We start from the raw sequence: 9,761 nt of genomic DNA on the forward strand, positions 1-9,761 counted from the left end.
TTCAGTATCAATCGCCATAACATGGGATTGAGTCTTCTTTTCGGGAATTTGAGGAAATAGCTTCTCATTCACCAAAGTTGTAAGTTGGCCAAGTTGAGCTTCAAGGTTATTGACGGAGGCTTGCTGATTTCTCAGTGAGTTTTGCTGGTCAATCATCATGGCTTGATGATTTTTCATCAAGGTCTGCTGTTCTTTCATCATTGTTCTCTGATCCTTCAATGTTGCATCAGTATCATCATGTCTCTTCTCTGAAGCTTCCATGAAACGAACCAACATAGTCTCCAAATCAGCTTTCTTCTCAGCTGGTGGTTGCTCTTTTTGGTAAAAACCTCGGCCAGTCTGCCTGTACTTCTCTTCCTTCTGTTTCTTGTACTCATCATAAGGCAGCCACTCCTTCTTTGGCTTCCTCCAATCGTCATCATACGTGTCCCCACTTGAGTAGCAAACTTGAGCCTTCTTGTTCCCATAATCATCCAAATGGAAATCCTTAGTCAAGTGTGGCCCACTACATTTCTCACATCCAACTCTTATTGCATGAATTGATTGGTCCATTTGGGTCAATCTCCGATCCATAGTATTGAGCATCGCCATCATAGCAGCCATCTCTTCAGAATGTGCATCCCCACTGCCTTTTGCTCCATCTTGTCTTGGGTTGTGGTACTCACTAGAGTGTCTTGCGAATTCCTCAACTAACTCCTTGACCTCCCTTGGATTTTTCTTTGTAAATGGCCCTTGAGAATCAAGGAATTGTCTTGTCATAACATTGACCCCATCATAGAAAATAGACATCTCTTGTTGAACATTTAGATCATGTTGAGGACAATCTTAACAACCCCTTGTAGCGTTCCCAAGCTTCGTATAGTGACTCCCCCGGTTGTTGCTCAAAGTTGGCTATTGCCTTCTTGAGTTTGGCTATCTTGGAAGGTGGGCAAAACTGATCTAGAAATTGCTCACGTATTTGAGCCCAAGTAGTGATTGTACCAGGAGGAAGTGCTTTCAACCAGTCTTTTGCAGCTCCTTTGAAAGTGACTGGTAGCATCCTTAGTAAGATGGTATCTCTATTGACATTCGGGACATTGAAGTAGTCAGGAATGTCGTTGACCTCATCTAGATGCTTAAAAGTATCCTCATGATCCTTTCCATAATAAGGAATATCCTTTAGTGCATTAAGGATGTGTCCCTTCAAATCGAATGTGGCAGTGGCAGGAATCGCGGGTTGTACTAATCCCGGACCAACATCTTCTCGAATACGCTTCTTGTAAGCTCCCATTGACATTTCTTCAATGTTCGCCATTTCGTTGCTTGGCTCGTCTTCGGGTTCGCTCGTATATAGTCCAAACTCGTTCTCGGACTCGTATTCAGACTCGTTTGGGATAGGTATTTGATCTAAACTTGCAACCTTGCTATTGTCCTTTGTAGATGAGCTCGATTCTCCCGTTTTCTTCCCCGACTTCTTTGAGAACACTGACTTGAGTTCTTGTAAGGGTGTCTTCTTTGGTGTTTGATCTTCTTTCACGTTCTTATCTTTCTTTTTGTGAAGGACAGACTCTGGATCTTCAAGAGGTGGCACCAAAGGTGTATTGGACCCTCTGGTCATGTACTCCTGCAAAACGAACAAAATAAAAACGTAAAACTGAACAAAAACTAAATAAAAATTGCCTATTGTCTGTCCACCACGTCGTGGTAAAGGCTACCACCTCGTGTTGTCGCAGAAAAACAAGCAGAAAAGAAAAAACGAAAAAAAAACGAGAAAATACTCAACTCATGTCGTGAGTCAAGTACTGTAAAAAAAAACTAAGCTGGAAAAGTAACTTTTTGCAGGTTTTACCCCACAAAAAGGATCGATTAATCTAAAGAAAATAAATAAACTATCAAATAAGCCGTTCCCCGGCAATGGCGCCAAAAACTTGATGCGTGCAAGTAGCTACACCTAATTTTAATATTTATAACCTAACTACCTTAACTAACTAATTGCACCTAGGCAATGTACCTAGTCAAAATCATAGAATAGTCGGGTAAGTCGGGTGTTGATCTCAGGGAACGGTATTGATTAGTTAGCCTATCTACTATTAAGTTAACCTAAATTATCAACAAAGTTGGGGTTTTTATCTGATTTTACAAGACCAGATGAACTTAATTCTACTAACACGAAATTCAACCAATTACTAAAAACACTCCTGTTTAGTTTGAATCCACTTCTTCTATCTGGTTAGCTAACAATTATGGATTGTCAAAGTTGGTTTTCTAATTTATATTATATTAGTAATTTAAGTCTAAATTTACCAATAATTAACTTATTCATGTAAAACTATGCATGTTCACACACAATCAAACACAAAATTAGTTATAGTGATGAATACGCTATGTAAGATTTATTATGTAAACACAATTATAGTCACAATTATGTCCTCCAGCACAGCTAAATTTAATTACCTTAATTGCTATCTAAGATTGGGTCGATCCTAGCTCTAGCAATTCAATGTTCACTAAATCACTAGGTTTCAAGTTCATGTAATTCAATAATCACTTAGCTACACAGAACATGAATTCAAGAAACTAAAGAATCAAATGCAAGCATGCTAGGTAATAATAATCAAACACAAGCAATTTACCAACTAATCAAATCCATTAATAATTAAACTAAACCATATGTCAGAAGCTTCATCTAGCTAAACAAGAGTAGCTAAATTCAGCTACTCATACCAACAATCAAATAAACACAAATCAATGTAATTAACATGTTCATAAGTACCAAACAAATAAACTTATTAAGAACCTTCACTCCTTTGGTGTTGAAACCCTTTTTCCAGAACTTCTCTCCTGCTAAAAATCGTCTTCTAAAAACCTTCCAACCAGCCAAAAGTTCCCCAAATCGTAATGGACTAAGGATATTTATAATCTGATTTTTCCAGGCTCACGTCGTGAGAAATAACGTCTCACGTCGTGAGCACGCATCTATCCGTGTTGTACAAGGACTCTTCCACCCGATACTAATCTTCTAGAAAACTCCAACTCACGTCCTGAGCCTTCAACTCTCACATCGTGAGTGTGAATTATTGTTGGATTTCTATCTTTCTTCTTTCAAGCCTTCATAGTTCCATGCTTTGTCCATTTTGGTCCCTTTCTTCGAGAATGCTTCACTTTGGCTGCAAATAACAATTTTAACCTTATAAGTACCATAATTCTATGCAAATAACCAAAATATTAATAAAAATGTAATTAAATATTGCCTAAAAATATGTATAAATATGGCTATATCAATCATATAAAACATAGTCACATAATCACATACATCCAACACATACAAAGCAGTGGGCTGGCATTGGTGCCTTAGACCCACTAGTGTGGTTAGAAGACTCACCTTACAGACAAATGAAAATAGCTGAACAAAACTCTGCTCCGATAATCAGCTTAACCGGGCACAAAAGTACAGAAAAATGCCAAGATAAAGAATGGAGTCTTGCTTGCTAGATCTTATCTCAAACATTCCTTCTTCTCCCTTCAGGAGCTTCCAAGACTACCAAAAATGAGGACAAGAGAACCAAAGAGGTTTAGGATTAGATTTGTTGGGTTTGAGAGTGATAGAGGCTGATGGTGGGCAACCCTAGCCTCCCCACTTTCCTTTAAATACCCGAAAATTATGGTTTTGCCATCATGCCTCCACCACGCCATGGTAACATGCTGCCTTGCCATGGTGGCTAAATGACACACGTGATCTCAACTTGAATTGCCACGTCGTGGTGGTCCTTCACCACGTCGTGGCAGCCCTAAGCATAGAAGAAAAATAATTGCAAAGTACCTCAAAAATCCGGACGTTACAACTCTCCCCCACTTGAATCAGACTTCGTCCCCGAAGTCCACTACTACAAATAACTCTGGGTAATGCTCCCGCATCTCCGACTCGGGTTCCCACGTCCATTAAGAACCCTTCCGATGATGCCACTGAACTTTGACCAAAAACACCACTTTGTTTCACAAGGCCTTCGTCTTCCGATCCAAAATTGTCACTGCTCTCTCCATATAATTCAGGCAATCATCGACCTGAATATCATCCAAAGAAATAACCGCATACTCATCGGCCACACACTTCCGAAGCTGAGAAACATGGAAGGTGTTGTGGATTTGACTAAGCTCATCAAGAAAATCCAGTTGGTATGCAACCTTGCACACTCAGGCGATAATCTTAAAGGGACCGATAAATCGGGGGCCCAGATTGCCCCACTTCTGAAATCGAATGACACATTTCCAAGGTGACACCTTCAGAAGAACCAAGTCCCCCTCCTGGAACTCGAGGTCTAAACGTCGCCGATCTTTATAACTCTTATGCCGGCTTTGCAAGATCCACAACCTGTCGTGCACTTGCTGAATTATCTCAATAGTATTGAGTACCACCTCAGTACTCCCCATGACCCGATGCCCGACCTCCCCCCATCAAACTTGGGTCCTGCACCTCCTACCATACAACATCTCAAATGGTGGTCGGTCAATGCTGGCATGATAACTGTTGTTGTAGGAAAACTCAGCCAGTGGAAGGTAAGTATCCCAACTCCCTCCAAAATCTAACACACATGCCTGAAGCATATCTTCGATCGTCTTAATCACCCGCTTACTCTGTCCATTGGTATGGGTGTGGTATGATGTGCTGAAATGCAACTGAGTGCCCAACTCTTCATGAAATGTTCTCCAAAACCTAGAGGTGAAACGAACATCCCGGTCCAAAACCACCGAAACTGGCACTCCGTGCCGAACCACCACCTCTCGAATGTAAATTTCAGCTAACTTCTCAGTAAATATAATTTTGGCCATCGGTATGAAATGTGCACTCTTGGTCAATCTATCAATGACGATCCAGATATAATCAACTCCACGTGTCGTCCTGGGCAGCTTTGTGATGAAATCCATAGTAATCTTTTCCCACTTCCACATGGGAATGAGTAATGGTTGCATCTTGTCGTGGGGTCTCTGGTGTTCGACGTCGACTTTTCTCTAAGTCACGCACCGCTCAACAACCCATGGGAATGGATAGATTGAAAACTTTGACTTATGAGCTTCTTCAATAACTGTTTTTCTCACTCCACCAGTTATCGAAACCCATATTCTACCACACTGAGTCAACAACCCCCGACTGTCTCTGACAAATAAAAGAATCTGCCCTCTGATTTGCTCAGTTTTCCAACTTTCCTTTTTCAATCCCTCCACCTGAGCCTTTTTGATCAAATCCAACAAAGGCAATTACCAACTATCCTCAAACAAATATCTCTGATAGGAGAACTTATGGCCTTACGGCTCAAAGCATCGGCCACCACATTGGCCTTCACAGGGTGGTACAGGATCTCGCAATCATAATCTGTTACCACATCCAACCATCTTCGCTACCACATATTCAAATTCGGCTGATCCATCAAGTACCTCAAACTCTTGTGGTCAGTGTAAATAGTACACCTAACCCCATACAGATAGTGCCTCCAAATCTTGAGGGAAAAAACCACAACCCCCAACTCCAAATCATGCGTAGGATAATTCGCCTCATGAGGCTTTAACTGCCTCGAAGCGCAAGCAATCACACGACCCCTCTGCATAAGGAAAACTCCCAAACCCGAAATAGAGGCATCACAATAAATCAAAAAATCATCCAAACCCTCAGGAAGCGCGAGAATTAAGGCCTCTCATAATCTCTGCCTCAGAGTCTTAAAAGCCAACTATTGATCAGGCCCCCACCGAAATAACACATTCTTCTTCGTCAAGCGGGTCAATGGCACTACAATCTTGGAGAAATCCTGGATGAAACTCCAATAATACCTTGTGAGGCCTAGGAAGCACTAGATCTCAGATGGGGTCCTTAGGACCTCCCATCGCATCATGGCCTTGATCTTGGCCAGGCCGACCAATATACCCCTCTGGTTGACGATGTGCCCCAAGAACTGCACCTCGCACAACCAGAATCACATTTGGAGAATTTGACATAAAGCCTCTCCCTCCTTAGGGTCTCCAACACCTCTCTCAAATGCTCCTCATGATACTCCTTTGTCTTTGGGTACACTATAATATCATCTATGAATATTATTACTGACCCATACAGCATCGTCTTGTAAACCCGTTTCATGAGATCCATGAACATTGTCGGTGCATTGGTGAGCCCGAAAGGCATCACCACGAACTCGTAATGACCATAGCGAGTCCTGAAGGCTGTGTTCAACACATTATCATCCTTGACCCTCATTTGATGAAAACCTAATCACAAATCAATCTTGGAAAACCAAGATGCACCCTGAAGTTGGTCAAATAGATCATCAATCCTCAGAAGTGGATAACAGTTCTTTACCGTTAGATAATTCAACTCCCAGTAATCAATGCACATCCTGTGCGAACTATCCTTCTTCTTTACGAACAGTATCGATGCTCCCTACGGAGAGCTGCTCGGTCGAATAAATCCATTGACTAGCAGATTCTGAAGCTGTGTAGACAACTCCTACATCTCTGCTGGTGCCAGACGATACAGTGCCTTGGCTATGGGAACCGCTCCATGAACCAGATCAATCTGAAACTCAACCTGCCTCTCCGGAGGAACTCCTGGCTATTCCTCAGGAAATACACCGGGGAAATCCCGAACACTAGGCACCCCACTCAACACCGTCTTTCCCTCAACTCGAGTGTCAGCAACATAAGCTAGGAACCCAGAACAAGCCTGTTGAAGATATCTCCTGGCCCTCGCATCTAAACATATAGTCAGCCCATGCGAATCTCCCTCACCTGGTATAACTAGTTCTCCCCCACTTGGGGTTCGAACTCTCACTAGTTGTTGCTCACGGTCAATCATTGCCCCATTAGGGCCCAACCAATTCATCCCGATGATAACCTTCGATCCTCGTAGCGGTAATAGAGTATCTCTCACTAAACAGATTTAGGACGCACCCATGATGGACCCTCGAAGCACTCACAGTACGGTCATCCGCAATCTCAAACTCTAATGGGAAATCCAGGAGTCCTGGAATCATCACAAAACTTCTTGCTAAGCGTAAGAGATACAAAGGATCGGGTAGCACCCGAATCAAATAGAACATGAGCAGACATACCATTGACCCAAAAGGACCCTATACAAGATCAAATATAATCATGAGAATAAAATAAGGAAAAAAATAAAAGATAAGACTAAGTCGCATACCCGTAACCACATCTAGTGTTGCACGGGCCTCGTCGGTAGTCAGCTGAAATACCCTGCTCTTCACTAAATGTGCCTCCACCTTGCCCTGGCAGCCATCAGTAATTTTCAAGGTAGTTGGATTTGGCACCACCACTGCTCCTCCTGATAGTCTCGGACAATCGGCCTTTTGATGTCTGGTCTGATTGCAATGGAAGAAAATCAGAGCACCCCTGGGGAAGTCCGTACTCATGTGGAACGGCCATCAGTAATCCTGAAGGTGGTTGGTGCAAGCACCACCACTGCTCCTCCTGACAGTCTCGGAGAATCGGTTTTTTTATGGTCTGTCTTAGTGCAATGGAAGAGAATCAAAGCACCCCTGGGGCAGTCCCTACTCATGTGGTCGACATTCCCCACTGTACGACTTGTCATACTTGCATCAACGGCCCCAGACATGCTGGCCTCTGGTGCATGAATTAGAGGTCTTAGGCCTCTTAGCTTGGCCCACTGCTGTCTGCACCTGCTCTGGATTGTGCTTCCTCCAAAGCTCCAGCTCAATCTCCAGCTCACGGGCCTTCTCAATCATATCATTCAGGGTCTTGCACCCTGAAAATCTCACAACCTCCTTGATGGCATCCCTTAACATGTCATGGTATTTCATCTTCTTCATCTCCTCATATGTCGTGTACTAAGGAACCAATAGAGCCATCTCCCTGAATTTGGCGGTAATATCTGCCACAGTCTCAGTAATCTGGAAAAGGTCCTGGAACTCCCTCGCCAACTGATGCACCTCGATAGTTGGTGTAAACTCCCTCTAGAACCTCGAAACAAAATCCTCCCAGGTCATGACTTCCACTGCCACCGACCCTACAGTTCGGCTAACCTCCTCCTACCAGTCTCGTGCTCGATTCTTCAGCAAGTAGGATGCAAATCCCACATTTTCCCCCTCGGGGCATAAACTCGTCCGCTGAGCATTCTTTAATTTAGCGATCCAACGTCAGCTAACGATCGGGTCCTTAGCCCCAAAGAACTCAGGAGCTCCACAGGCTTTGAACTCCCAGAATGAGGGAGTTCGAGCTCCTATCTGCTCCACAACAATCTCAGCTCGAAAAGACCTAAGCCTCTCATCTATCAGCTCCATAATGGCCCCCTTGATGGTACTGAACATCACAAGAGTGGCATCCAAGATACCGCGAGTAATCTCAACCTCCATGTACTCGTGTATCCTCTCATCAATCGGTTTTTTGCCTCAAACAAAATCTGAACCGAAACCAGAGCCAGAACCTCCTCGATTAGTCATCATCATCCTCAAATTGAAACACAAACATCTAAACACTCCGCATAAGACTCGAGGGAAAATCTCCCTACACAGGTATCCTTAGAGTCCATAGGTCTTCTCTCGTCTCAGGTACAGATCCTGTGCTTCCAGTAGTACGGGCCCAATACTACCTTTCACACCTATCTATACCCTCCTTAAGACTCGTCCTAATTCCTCTAATTCACCATAATAGAACCATGCACCACCCTATGATAACCGCGTACATTGTTGGGTTTGGTGTCTAAGCCCATAACTATAACTGGTATGTACTTGAGCCGATTGTAGCATGGTCCTTTTGGGTTGCCTTCACCCGTGCAATTTGATAGGATGGATTTTGAGAATAAGGTTATTTATGCTTTATTAATATATTGCAAGTATAATATATTATTAAGAAATTATTTAATTAGTATTGATCAAGAATTGATTTATTAATTTTGTAATCAAAAGAGACTAATTAAATATATGGGGATTGATTATGTAAATCAATCATTCTTGTAGTGTGGGCTAATGATCCATGATTATGGGCTAAACTAATCCATGGATAGTCCATGAAGGTTAAACCCATGAAGCATGAGAATGTGGAAAGTCAGGGGTTATTAGGGTTTACCAAGAGTAACCCTAGCATGTCCAACACTATAAATAGAACCCTCCATAGACCAAAATCGGTTGCCTCTCCTCTTTGAGATAAGTAGCTTATTCTCTTAAATCAACCTCTTGCATATTGGTGTTTGTGAACCATTAAAGGCAATAACTACAAGTCCTTCAAAAGGTATGTCATCTATCTAGATGTTTTATTCATTTGGCAAATTGTATGCTAGTTAGGACAATGCTTTGGAAAAATTGAAAATGTGCATGTATAATAGAGAAAACATAGATCCAAAGCATTTAGGGTTGCATGTGCACCATAAGAGTGTTATAGTGCTCAAAACCCAACAGTGGTATCAGAGCCTAGGGTTGTTTTCTATTATATTTGATGCTTACTAGTTTTTCAAAGCTGAAAAAGTCGAAATTTTTGCCTCTGCCTGGTGAAATCGCCGAGTACATGAACAGACTCGACGAGTCCACTCAGTAACAGAGCAACTCGGCGAGTCCAGTTCATGTACTCGACGAGTTAAAGGTTCTGTTTGCAAAATTTCGAGTTTCTTGGCCTGGTTTGGATTGGGAACACTACCACAAACTGTTTTGGATCTTTGGAAATGTTTTTTATGATATGGTAGTGCTTGTACTCATCCAACCACAAGATAATTGTCAAAATTTTAAATTTTTGTTTTTTTATGATAAACAAAATTACTTTCAAATTGTTGA

At 42.3% G+C, this 9,761-nt stretch overlaps 1 non-coding gene across 1 annotated transcript; it reads left to right on the forward strand.

Annotated features, from left to right (window-relative positions):
• Positions 1–805: 805 nt before the first annotated feature.
• On the forward strand, positions 806–910 carry LOC145128052 (small nucleolar RNA R71). The gene has a single exon (XR_013716654.1). It is a non-coding gene; the product is annotated as a small nucleolar RNA R71 (small nucleolar RNA).
• The last annotated feature ends 8,851 nt before the right edge of the window (positions 911–9,761 follow it).

This window comes from Lactuca virosa, chromosome 7 (assembly GCF_052849685.1).
Source record: "Lactuca virosa cultivar CGN04683 chromosome 7, Lactuca_virosa_CGN04683_v6, whole genome shotgun sequence".
Lineage (NCBI taxonomy): Eukaryota > Viridiplantae > Streptophyta > Magnoliopsida > Asterales > Asteraceae > Lactuca > Lactuca virosa.